Here is a 13,002-nt window from a genome sequence, read left to right as displayed (position 1 = left end):
CAACAAGATTGTAAGAAATCTACTAAGTTTTAAATTTATACAATCAATGGTATCACATAACATCTATGGATTGTTATTATCAACTAGTCATTTACAATACCACAAGGAGAAAACTTTCGTTCACATTTTCAAATGATAACAATGATGTCAAAGCAAATTTGTGACTCGTACCAATGCTTTCATAATAATATAAACTCCAAATGAAACATGCATATACAACCTTATTAATATTTTCTTCTACACGTACATTAGGTAACAATGATACAATCTCCTTCCATCACAATGGGGCAACATAAGGGACTTTTCAAAATCATAAGGAACATGGACATTGAAAGATATGGACAATGAGTAGCATGAACATTGTCCAACATGATCGTTGAGAACATGAACAGGCTGGTGAATCCTCCTTCACAAATGAGGGCACAATGTCAAGTTTTCTCATCCAACATCAATCTGCAAGATGATCATTCCAAACCATTTCCATTGCTCCCTTGGACACAAATCTGCATATGCAACACAACAAAATAACAAGGACCATGGGTGCTTTCCACCCAACCATAGGCCTCAAAGAGACCACCCCCGCGCTAGAGAACAAGGCTCAAACTAGGATACACATACAATTTTTCAATGCATAAACATTACATTTCAAACTTGAACAATTTCCCCCCAAGACTATTTCACAATGGCTTCACAGATGGAACCATAAACATAGGGTGAAGGTGTGTTCTAAAATGGAGACTTGCCATACCAAACCATATTTGCAATAAACAATTTTCATGCCCTCTCGGGGCTATCATAATTCACCAAATTTCATGCCCTCTCGGGGCTATCATAAATGAACCATTTAATGCCCTCTCGGGGCCTCCACATTTCCTCCTCCAAACCCACTACCATCAGCTGTAACTCCTCAAACTTCCTTTCTACACCATACTTTCCTTATCACCCCCAGCAAGATATGAAATGTTATGGCATACAATGGAGCCCATACTCCAAGGTTCTCAATACATTTTTCGAACCCAACTTAAGCCCTTCACCCTGGACTTCTCTTCCCTTCCCACAAGGGTGAGTGTAAGTCCCAATCCCATAACAATACTCAAGCACAAAACAAGAAAACAAAACCAAGTAGAAATAAAACAAGAAATTTTGGCAAACACCCCACTAGTTTGGCCAAGACCCTCTAATAAAGCCTTCCCACTAACTTATTTTAGCAAAAACACTAAGCCACTCCATCCTTACGAACTTGTCTCCTCTAACGGTTCATCGATAGCCCTCACGAGCTCTGAGTTATGACCCTCAAAGGATCGACCTCAAAATGCACTTAGAGCACCTTGAAGACTCCTCGGTACAGGGTGGCCACAAATGATGGATGGTCTTCGTGGCCAGAAAAAAGGTGTGACTAGGGTTCACTCGCTCATCTGGAGCTAATGGGATATCCGATATAGGAAAAGCACTTTTGGGGGGAAAACTTGCTAAGGTTTCCCTCCTTTGCCACAATAATATTAATATTATGAAAATATTTGGAGGCAAAAGACTTTAATTTATAACTAAGTTAATAGTATATTAGTATTAGTATAAAATATCAATAATATTAATATAAAATAGTATTAATATACCTATAGTATCAATATTATTATTATACCTATAATAGTATTAATATTATTAATATAGATATAATAGTGTAAATATATAGTGTTTGTTTATATTAAGCTACAATATATAGTATTAATATATATTATTATTATAGCTATAATAGTATTATTATTATTACGATACATATAATAATATTAATATTTATTTTTTATTTATATTATAATTATTATCCTAAAATAGTATAAATAGTATATCCTAAAATATTACGTTATATATACTAAAATATTACGTTATTATATAGATATATTAATATAATAATATTTATAATATATATTATATTTAATAAAAATATTACGTTGTTATATATATATATTATATTATTATACATAGTAATATAATAATATATAATACAAAGAGGGTCATCATTTAATGGGTCAACGGGGGTCATAGGTCACCCTATGACCCCCTTTGACCAATGTGAACGACTCGACTATGTCCCTAGGGGTACTATTCATCATTTAATTGATCAAAGGGGGTCATAAGTCACCATATGACCCCCTTTGACTCATATGAACGATTCAAATATGTTCCTAGGGGTCCTAGGAACCCTAGGGACATATGTCGTCATTTAATGGGTCAAAGAGGGTCATAGGTCACCCTATGACCCCCTTTGACCCATATTACCCATTCGAATATGTCCCTTGGGGTCCAAGGACCCCTAGGGACATATGTCGTCGTTTAATGGGTCAAAGAGACCTATGACCCCCTTTGACCCATAATACCCATTTGAATATGTCCTTAGGGGTCCTAGAACCCCTAGAGACATATGTCGTCATTTAATGGGTAAAAGGGGGTCATAGGTCACCCTATGACCCCCTTTGACCCATATTACCCATTCAAATATGTCCCTAGGGTTCCTCGGACCCCTAGCGACATATCTCGTCGTTTAATGGGTCAGAGAGGGTCATAGGTCACCCTATGATGCCCTTTGACCCATACTACCCATTCGAATATGTCCCTAGGGGCCCTAGGACCCCTAGAGACATATGTCATTGTTTAATGGGTCAAAGGGGGTCATAGGTCACCCTATGACCCCCTTTGACCCATATTACCCATTCAAATATGTCCCTAGGGGTCCTAGGACCCCTAGCGACATATCTCATCGTTTAATGGGTCAGAGAGGGTCATAGGTCACCCTATGACCCCCTTTGACCCATATTACCCATTCGAATATGTCCCTAGGGGTCCTAGGACCCTTAGAGACATATATCGTCGTTTAATGGATCAAAGAGGGTCATAGGTCACCTTATGACCCTCTTTGACCCATATGAACGATTGGAATATGTCCCTAAGGGTCTTAGGACCCCTAGGGACATATGTCGTTGTTTAATGGGTCAAAGAGGGTCATAGGTCACCCTACGACTCCCTTTGACCCATATTACCCATTCGAATATGTCCCTAGAGGTCCTAGGACCCCTAGGGACATATGTTGTCATTTAAAGGGTCAAAGAGGATCATAGGTCAACCTATGACCCCCTTTGACACATAATACCCATTCGAATATGTCCCTAGGGGTCCTAGGACCCCTATAGACATATGTCGTCGTTTAATGGGTCAAAGGGGGTCATAGGTCACCCTATGACCCCCTTTAACCCATATTACCCATTCGAATATGTCCCTAGAGGTCCTAGGACCCCTAGCGACATATCTCATCGTTTAATGGGTCAGAGAGGGTCATAGGTCACCCTACGACCCCCTTTGACCCATATTACCCATTCGAATATGTCCCTAGGGGTCCTAGGACCCCTAGAGACATATATCATTGTTTAATGGGTCGAAGAGGGTCATAGGTCACCCTATGACCCCCTTTGACCCATATGTACGATTCGAATATGTCCCTAGGGGTCCTAGGACCCCTAGAGACATATGTCGTCATTTAAAGGGTCAAAGAGGGTCATAGGTTACCCTATGACCACATTTGACCCATATTACCCATTTGAATATGTCCATATGGGTCCTAGGACCCCTAGGGACATATGTCATCATTTAATGCATCAAAGGGGGTCATAGGGTGACACCCTATGACCCCATTTGACTCATATGAACAATTCAAATATGTCCCTAGGGGTCCTAAGGACATATGTTGTCGTTTAATGGGTCAAAGGGGTTCATAGGTCTTCCTATGACCCCCTTTGACCCATATGAACGATTGGAATATGTCCCTAGGGTCCTAGGACCCCTAGGAACACATGTCGTCGTTTAATGGGTCAAAGAGGGTCATAGGTCACCCTATGACCCCATTTGACTCATATTACCCATTCGAATATGTCCCTTGGGGTTTGAGGACCCCTAGGGACATATGTCATCATTTAATGGGTCAAAGAGGGTCATAGGTCACCCTATGACCCCCTTTGACCCATATTACCCATTCGAATATGTCCCTAGGGGTCCTAGGAACCCTAGAGACATATATCATCGTTTAATGCGTCAAGAGGGTCATATGTCACCCTATGACCCCCTTTGACCCATATGAACTATTCGAATATGTCCCTAGGGGTCCTAGGATCCCTAGAGACATATGTCATTGTTTAATGGGTCAAAGAGGGTCATAGGTTACCCTATGACCCCATTTGACCCATATTACCGATTCGAATATGTCCCTAGGGGTCCTAGGACCCGTAGGGACATATGTCATCGTTTAATGGGTCAAAGAGGGTCATAGGATGACCTATGACCCCCTTTGACCCATATTACCCATTCGAATATGTCCCTAGGGGTCCAAGGACCCCTAGAGACATATATCATCGTTTAATGGGTCAAGAGGGTCATAGGTCACCCTATGACCCCCTTTGACCCATATGAACGATTCAAATATGTCCCTAGGGGTCCTAGGACCCCTAGAGACATATGTCGTCATTTAATGGGTCAAAGAGGGTCATAGGTTACCCTATGACCCCATTTGACCCATATTACCCATTCGAATATGTCCTTAGGGGTCCTAGGACCCCTAGGGACATATGTCGTCGTTTAGTGGGTCAAAGGGGGTCATAGGTCACCCTATGACCCCCTTTGACCCACATGAACCATTCGAATATGTCCCTAGGGTCCTAGGACCCCTAGGGACATATGTCTTCATTTAATGGGTCAAAGAGGGTCATAGGGTGACCTATGACCCCCTTTGACCCATATTACCCATTCGAATATGTCCCTAGGGGTCCTAAGACCCCTAGTGACATATGTCATCGTTTAATGGGTCTGACCTATGACCCCCTTTAACCCATATTACCTATTCGAATATGTCCCTAAGGGTCCTAGGACCCCTAGAGACATATATCGTCGTTTAATGGGTCAAGAGGGTCATAGGTCACCCTATGACCCCCTTTGACCCATATGAACGATTCGAATATGTCCCTAGTGATCCTAGGACCCCTAGAGACATATCTCATCATTTAATGGATCAAATAGGGTCATAGGTTACCCTATGACCCCATTTGACCCATATTACCCATTCGAATATGTCCCTAGGGGTCCTAGGACCCCTAGGTAAATATGTCATCGTTTAATGGGTCAAAGGGGGTCATAAGTCACCCTACGACCCCCTTTGACTCATATGAACGATTCTAATATGTCCCTAGGGGTCCTAGGACCCCTAGGGACATATGTCATCATTTAATGAGTCAAAGGGGGTCATAGGTCACCCTATGACCCCCTTTGACCCATATGAACGATTTGAATATGTCCCTAGTGTCTTATGACCCCTAGGGACATATGTCATTGTTTAATGGGTCAAAGAGGGTCATAGGACACCCTATGACCACCTTTGACCCATATTACCCATTCAAATATGTCCCTTGGGGTCCGAGGACCCCTAGGGACATATGTCGTCGTTTAATGGGTCAAAGAGGGTCATAGGTCACCCTATGACCCATTTTGGCCCATATTACCCATTCGAATATGTCCCTAGGGGTCCTACGACCCCTAGAGACATATATCGTCGTTTAATGGGTCAAGAGGGTCATAGGTCACCGTATGACCCCCTTTGACCGATATGAACGATTCGAATATGTCCCTAGGGGTCCTAGGACCTTTAGAGACATATGTCATCGTTTAATGGGTCAAAGAGGGTCATAGGTTACCCTATGACCCCATTTGACCTATATTACTCATTCGAATATGTCCCTAAGGGTCCTGGGACCCCTAGGAACATATGTCATCGTTTAATGGGTCAAAGGGGGTCATAGGTCACCCCATGACCCCCTTTGACCCATATGAACAATTCTAATATGTCCCTAGGGTCCTAGGACCCATAGGGACATATGTCATCGTTTAATGGGTCAAAGAGGGTCATAGGTCACCCTATCACCCGCTTTGACCCATATTACCCATTCGAATATGTCTCTTGGGGTCCAAGGACCCCTAGGGACATATGTCATCGTTTAATGGGTCAAAGAGGGTCATAGGTCACCCTATGACCTCCTTTGACGCATAATACCCATTCGAATATGTCCCTAGGGGTCCTAGGACCCCTAGAGACATATGTCATCGTTTAATGGGTCAAAGGGGGTCATAGCTCACCCTATGACCCCCCTTTGACCCATATGTACGATTTGGATATGTCCCTAGGGGTCCTAGTACCCCTAGGGACATATGTCATCATTTAATAAGTCAAAGAGGGTCATATGTCACCCTATGACCCCCTGTGACCCATATGAACAATTTGAATATGTCCCTAGGGGTTCGAGGACCCCTAGGGGCATATGTCGTCGTTTAATGGGTCAAAGAGGGTCATAGGTCACCCTATGACCCTCTTTGACCCATATGAACGATTAGAATATGTCCCTAGGGGTCTGAGGACCCCTAGGGACATATGTCGTTGTTTAATGGGTCAAAGAGGGTCATAGGTTACCCTATGCCCCCATTTGACCCATATTACCCATTCAAATATGTCCCTAGGGGTCTTAGGACCCTTAGGGACATATGTCATCGTTTAATTGGTCAAAGGGGGTCATAGGGTGACCTATGACCCTCTTTGACCCATATGAACAATTCGAATATGTCCCTAGGGGTCCAAGGACCCCTAGAAAAATATGTCATCGTTTAATGAGTCAGACCCTATGACCCCGTTTGACCCATATTACCCATTCGAATATGTCTCTAGGGGTCCTAGGAACCCTAGAGACATATATCGTCATTTAATTGGTCAAAGAAGGTCATAGGTCACCCTATGACCCCCTTTGACCCATATGAACGATTGGAATATGTCCCTAGGGGTCCTAGGACCCCTAGGGACATATGTCATCGTTTAATGGGTCAAAGAGGGTCATAGGGTGACCTATGACCCCCTTTCACCGATATTGCCCATTCAAATATGTCCCTAGAGGTCCTAGGACACCTAGGGACATATGTCATCGTTTAATGGGTCAAAGGGGGTCATAGGTCACCCTATGACCCCCTTTGACCCATATGAATGATTTGACTATGTCCCTAGGGGTCCTAGCACCCCTAGGGACATATGTCATCATTCATATGGGTCAAAGTGGGTCATAGGGTGACCTATTACACCCTTTGACCCATAATACCCATTCGAATATGTCCTTAGGGGTCATAGGACCCCTAGAGACATATGTCGTCATTTAATGGGTCAAAGGGGGTCATAGGTCACCCTATGACCCCCTTTGACCGATATGAATGATTCGGCTATGTCCCTGGGGGTCCTGCGGACATATGTCATCATTTAATGGGTCAAAGGGACCCCCTTTGACCCATTAAAGGATGACATATGTCCCTAGGGGTCCTAGGACCCCTAGAGACATATATCGTCATTTAATGGGTCAAAGAGGGTTATAGGTCACCCTACGACCCCCTTTGACTCTTATATATTAATAATATACATATAGATTAATAATGTACATATCAATATAATAATATATATATATATATACATATACATATTACATTATTATATTTAATGAAAATATTACGTTATTATATAAATATATTAATAACATACATATTAATATAATAATATATAATACATATTACATTTAATGAAAATATTACGTTATTGTATATATTAATAACATACATATTAATATAATAATATATAATACGTATTATATATATATATAAATTACGTTATTATATTTAGTAAAAATAATAATAATATATATTATATTTATAGATTGTAATAAGATTAACATAAGATATTATTCTATATTACTAGATTATATCTTGTATGTTTACATTACGTTATTATATATAATATATTAAAATATGCCTTTACATATTAATATAAGTGAAATAATTTAAAAATAAAAAACTAGAACGTTTAAATCGAATTTCCCTCCAAAATTTGAAGATTTTTGGAATTTGACTACCGAGCCATATCGGATATCCGATCAGGCTTGGTATTTACCAAGCCTACCCGGTCAACCCCAAAGATGTGTTTATAGAGAGTTTTAGTGATACTCAGACTTCGGGTAGCCGTCTGACAATGTTATTTTGATCAAAATTGAATGAAACAAAATGGGTTTTTAATATCGCTCTCTAGATTCCATCAATATAATTTCTGTCAAATTCTGAGTTCGATAAGTATTTATTAGTTAATTATCAATGAAGATTATTGTAAAGTGTTGATTGACATACTGAATGAAAAATAGCTATAACTTTCAAACGGTATAACATTTTTTAAATCTAAAAGTTGTGTCACATTCTATACTTCACCTAGTATAAGAAAATAACAAAAAAAGAAAAATTTGATCAAATTTTCTATTAGTTAGGGTGGTCAGACACGGGACTTTTTTTAATCCAAAAAAGTTTTGGTAGAAAATTCATATTTAATTATTTATTTGGAATAAAAATATCAAAAAATATGCGTCACATCCGAGCATGAGTCTAGTTTTCATATCTATAATTATATTAAAAAAATATTATGATTTGATTTTGATTAAGGTGGTCAGACATACACCTACTTTTTATTTTCGCCCTGAAATTTTCTTAGTACTGCATTAAAATTCAAACTTTTGACCAATTAATTATTTTTTTCTCCTGATAAGGCCTAGTAGTTTAGAAACTAAATTCAATTTTCTACAAATTATTTTCTTGCAACTTTTTGATATAAAGTCCATAACCATTTCAAAATTATGTGTCAAGTTGACATAAACCTGATTTGCTGATTTTTCACTACCACTTAAGGCCATAGTTTGGTACACCATGATCTTGCACATACCCTGTCAACAAATGCCCAAGCCTTGATGTCACACATGTGATATGCTAAATATGTAAATATGCAAGTTGAGGTAAATATGTTAGAAATAAATAATGCTAAGAGTGGGTGGGGTGGGGGTGTGTGAATCAATATTATACAAATATTTTCTCACAATTGAATATTGTTAATTACTTTACAACTTGCATATGAAAGTAAATCAACAATGTTGAACAATATATATAACCTTCACAAAGAGAACTCATAACACCATTATTTGTTAACTAGGGAAACCCTAGCCAATGGAAAACCATGGTGGGGATGATACCCACTAGATGATCCACTAAACAAAAGAATCTTGTTAAGGATATTGATCCTGTTAGGAGTCTATGAAGTACATATAGTGTCTCGAGTAATTGTTAGAGGACTAGGCCCTATTAAAAGCGTCAACCCTATTAGGAGTTGGTAAAACAAATACAATGTATGCAAGAAGAGAGCACTACCCTAAAATGCAATTATATAATTAAGTTCTTCATGAGTATAAGTATACAAGCAATACTTTATCACTACTATAATTCACACTTTCTTTGATCATACATCAGATCTCACATCATATAAGGCTCATATATCTTTCAACATGCTCGTACAATACTTTGCATGTTGTACAACTTACACATTATCTATGCAACATAATATCTTTACTTATACCTCACACATTAATAATTATCTGCTCAATCAACCTTCATTTCTTTACATGCTTGACATAATATAACATAACTTATGGATTAATATCCACAAAGTTAGGTCACCATAACTTAGTAATTATTTTGTTACCAAAATAATTCCTTAAGTCATACAAATCATATTTCTATTATAGTCTACTTTGTTCTATCAAATACTTGAACTTGTATTTTATCTATAACTTGCACCGTACTATCCATACTCATCTATGTACTTACCTACATCATCATGGAATTTTCATAAATCTATCCTCAATTGTGTGTGGGGTAACTCGAAGTGTGTCATTCGTACACATCACATCTGTCTTTGTACTTCTATAAATTGTCTAACACTTATACAATTTTCTAACTCTAAATGCATAACTAAAATTTTGAATACATGTTACCATAAAAAATAACTTACTTGACATCTAATTAACAATATTTCCAAAAATCTCCCCCATTGGCATTGATGGCAACATTTGGGAAAATTTGCTAAGTCCAAAAATGATATCATACAAAACAAGAACAAATAAAACTACACAAAATTTCCCTCAAAACATAACCATTTTATTCATATTCAGATGGATTATTAAATTCCTTATTACTCCTTACATTGATACATAAGTGTATTTCCCGTTACATATACATATACTCCTCCTTAGTACATACAAATTTCCTTACATATATATTACTCGCCCTTTGACATCAATGGAAAAGGTGTCAAAAAATGTATACAAAAACTAGGTAGCTTGCTGCTAATCAATTTGATAATTTGGAAAAGTAATCTACATATAAAAGTTTTACTCTTTCCATTTCCTTCTTCCAGTTCTCCTTAACTATATCAGAAATATTGATCAGTGTGCATAGTGTATAGGATGCCACTTTGAGTGCACTCAAATCAGTATAGGCAAACTTATCAGAGGAAGTCTTTGCTACAAGAAATTTCTCTAGTTGCCTCTGCAAAATGTTGATCTTAGGTGACAAGATTTCTCTAAGAGTAGAGAACCTTTTTACTACATTTTTCTTATCAAACTTTGAACCTCTAATTGTATTATGGATCTTCTCCACTTTTGTTCCACAATATTCAATGATGGCCTCAAGGAGCTATAAATTTGTAGTGAGTTTATAAAGTTCACTCATATGATCCTTTATTTGATTCCCAAAATCTATTAGTTACTTGTATGATAGTTCACATTGTCCATACAACTGTATTCCCTCATCAATATATTTCTTCAACTCATTCACACATACATCAAGTGTCTTCAAATCATTTCTCATATTCATGCACATTGTGTCAAAAAGTATTTCATCATGCTACACTTGTGCTTGTATTGAAGATACTTTAGAAAAGGTTGTGAATTATTTATCAAGGAATTTCACCAATTCTTTAGCCCTCTATAGAAAGTGTTGATTAGCTACAGTTGTAGTAACTATCTTTTGCATCCTATCAGAGACTTCTAATAATGTATTCTCCAAAGACTTAACTGACTTGTCCTTTTGGAAAAATTTACTCAAAGAACTCATCAATCCCTTTTGATCATCATCATCATCAAATGGTATTGCTACTATTTTTGTTTCTACTAATGGAGTTACTCTTGGAATGAGTGTAACTGCCTTCAGTTCTACATTCTTCTTCTCTTCCTCAACCTTCTTTCTCTCTCCTTCTAGTCTTCCAACTAAATCAGTAGCCGAGGCTCTGATACCAATTGTTATAATTCTTTAGAATAATTGAGAGGCGGGGGTGGGGGGGGGGGGGGGGGGGGGGGGGGGGTGGGGGGGGTGTGGAGTGGGTGAATTAGCTATTCAAGGTCCAAATGCCATAATAAAACTTTTTCTCTTTTCTCTACAAATCCTTAATGGTGCATAACTGAACTTATCATGCATGCAATTTAAATATTGAAACAACTAAGAAAAGTAAACATGCATCACACTATAACACTAAGAATTTGATAACCTAGAAACCCTCCAGGAATAAGAAGGTAAAATTAGGGTGGGGATGATACCCACAAAATAACTGCACAATTGATTTTAACCACTTTCAATGGTCTGCACTATGAAAAGCCTGCCCTGTTACAGGCTACAACACATTGTTAAATGTGACCTTGTTAGAGGATTTCACCAAACTGTTAGGAATGGGCCTAGTTAAAGGACTTTGGAACATTCACTTGGAATGTCATCCTATTAAAGGATCTACAACATGACTATTAAACCAACCTAAGTCCATAGGATTTATCTTAACTGTTACAATTGCTAGAAAGTAACAACAATGGCTTTGATCTGATACTTGACTTACAACATAACTTGCAGATTACAGATCACACTTCAGTTTAATCCTTTGCCTGGCTTTTAATCACTTCAGTTCTGTTAGCTTGTCTTCCTCTCAAGCTTTGTTTCCTTGAGTCTTCTTTACTCATCATACCAATGTAATCATATCTGTGGTCATCCAATGAAATAGAGTATTCTTTGCTCTCTTACTTCTTATCACTTTTCTTCAATAGCTCATGCTTTCATACTTTCTCACCACCACACTACTGCTTCATGACCTTATGAATTCTTAAATAGAAATTTGAAACATCTTTCCCACTCAATTCTCCCTCTCCAATTTTAGGGTTTCAATGGATTACGTAGGATACAATGTATCTACCCCATATTTCTTCTTCATATCGAAACCTTGTCTAGCATCCAGTTGTATACGCTAAAAACCTTTTTACATGGTGTTCTATACCACCAGCTCATCACTCTTATCTTCTATCTAGTTTACAAACTTCTAGGTAACAACCTTGTCAGCTCAGATCTGGCGAATCATTGATTTCAAAAGAATGCAGCAACTCGGCATTATTGGTTTATGGATACTCAACTTGTTCTGTGTTACTCAGAATTTGTATCCTACTTAGCATCTATATCTTTACTCGGCACCTATTTCTTGCTCGGCACTTGATATTTACATGGCACGCTCTAAAAGTGAACTTGCTTGGCTTCAACTAAGAATCTATTCGGCACTAACTAGCTTGCTTGGCATTCTCTTATGAACTTAGTTAGGCTGTCAAAAAATAACATAGCTAAACCCTTATTATTTTACTGATACTCAACTTTTTCTATATTACTTAGCACTTGTATCCTGATTGGCATCTATATCTTTACTCGACACCTATTTCTTGCTCGGCACTTGATATCTACTCAGCAGACTCTAAAAGTGTGCTTGCTCAACTTCAACTAAGAATCTGTTCGGCACTAACTAGCTTGCTCGACATTCTCTTATGAACTTAGTTAGGCTTTCACAAATAACATAGCTAAACCCTTACATCTTTGATATGTTTTAATGTGTCTATTATATTTGTCTTAGAATGTGTCAACAATACACTATTTCATCAATGGCTTAGCTGATCCTTGTACTTCATTACAACATCATAACTTCAACCTTTCTCTAGGTACTCTAGTTACATCTTATTGATTGTCACCTCCTTGTCAATCAACCAATTGATAGTA

Source organism: Cupressus sempervirens, chromosome 10 (assembly GCF_028749045.1).
Source record: "Cupressus sempervirens isolate cs-2001-9-10 chromosome 10, ASM2874904v1, whole genome shotgun sequence".
Taxonomy (NCBI): domain Eukaryota; kingdom Viridiplantae; phylum Streptophyta; class Pinopsida; order Cupressales; family Cupressaceae; genus Cupressus; species Cupressus sempervirens.
This window is presented reverse-complemented; position numbering follows the sequence as displayed.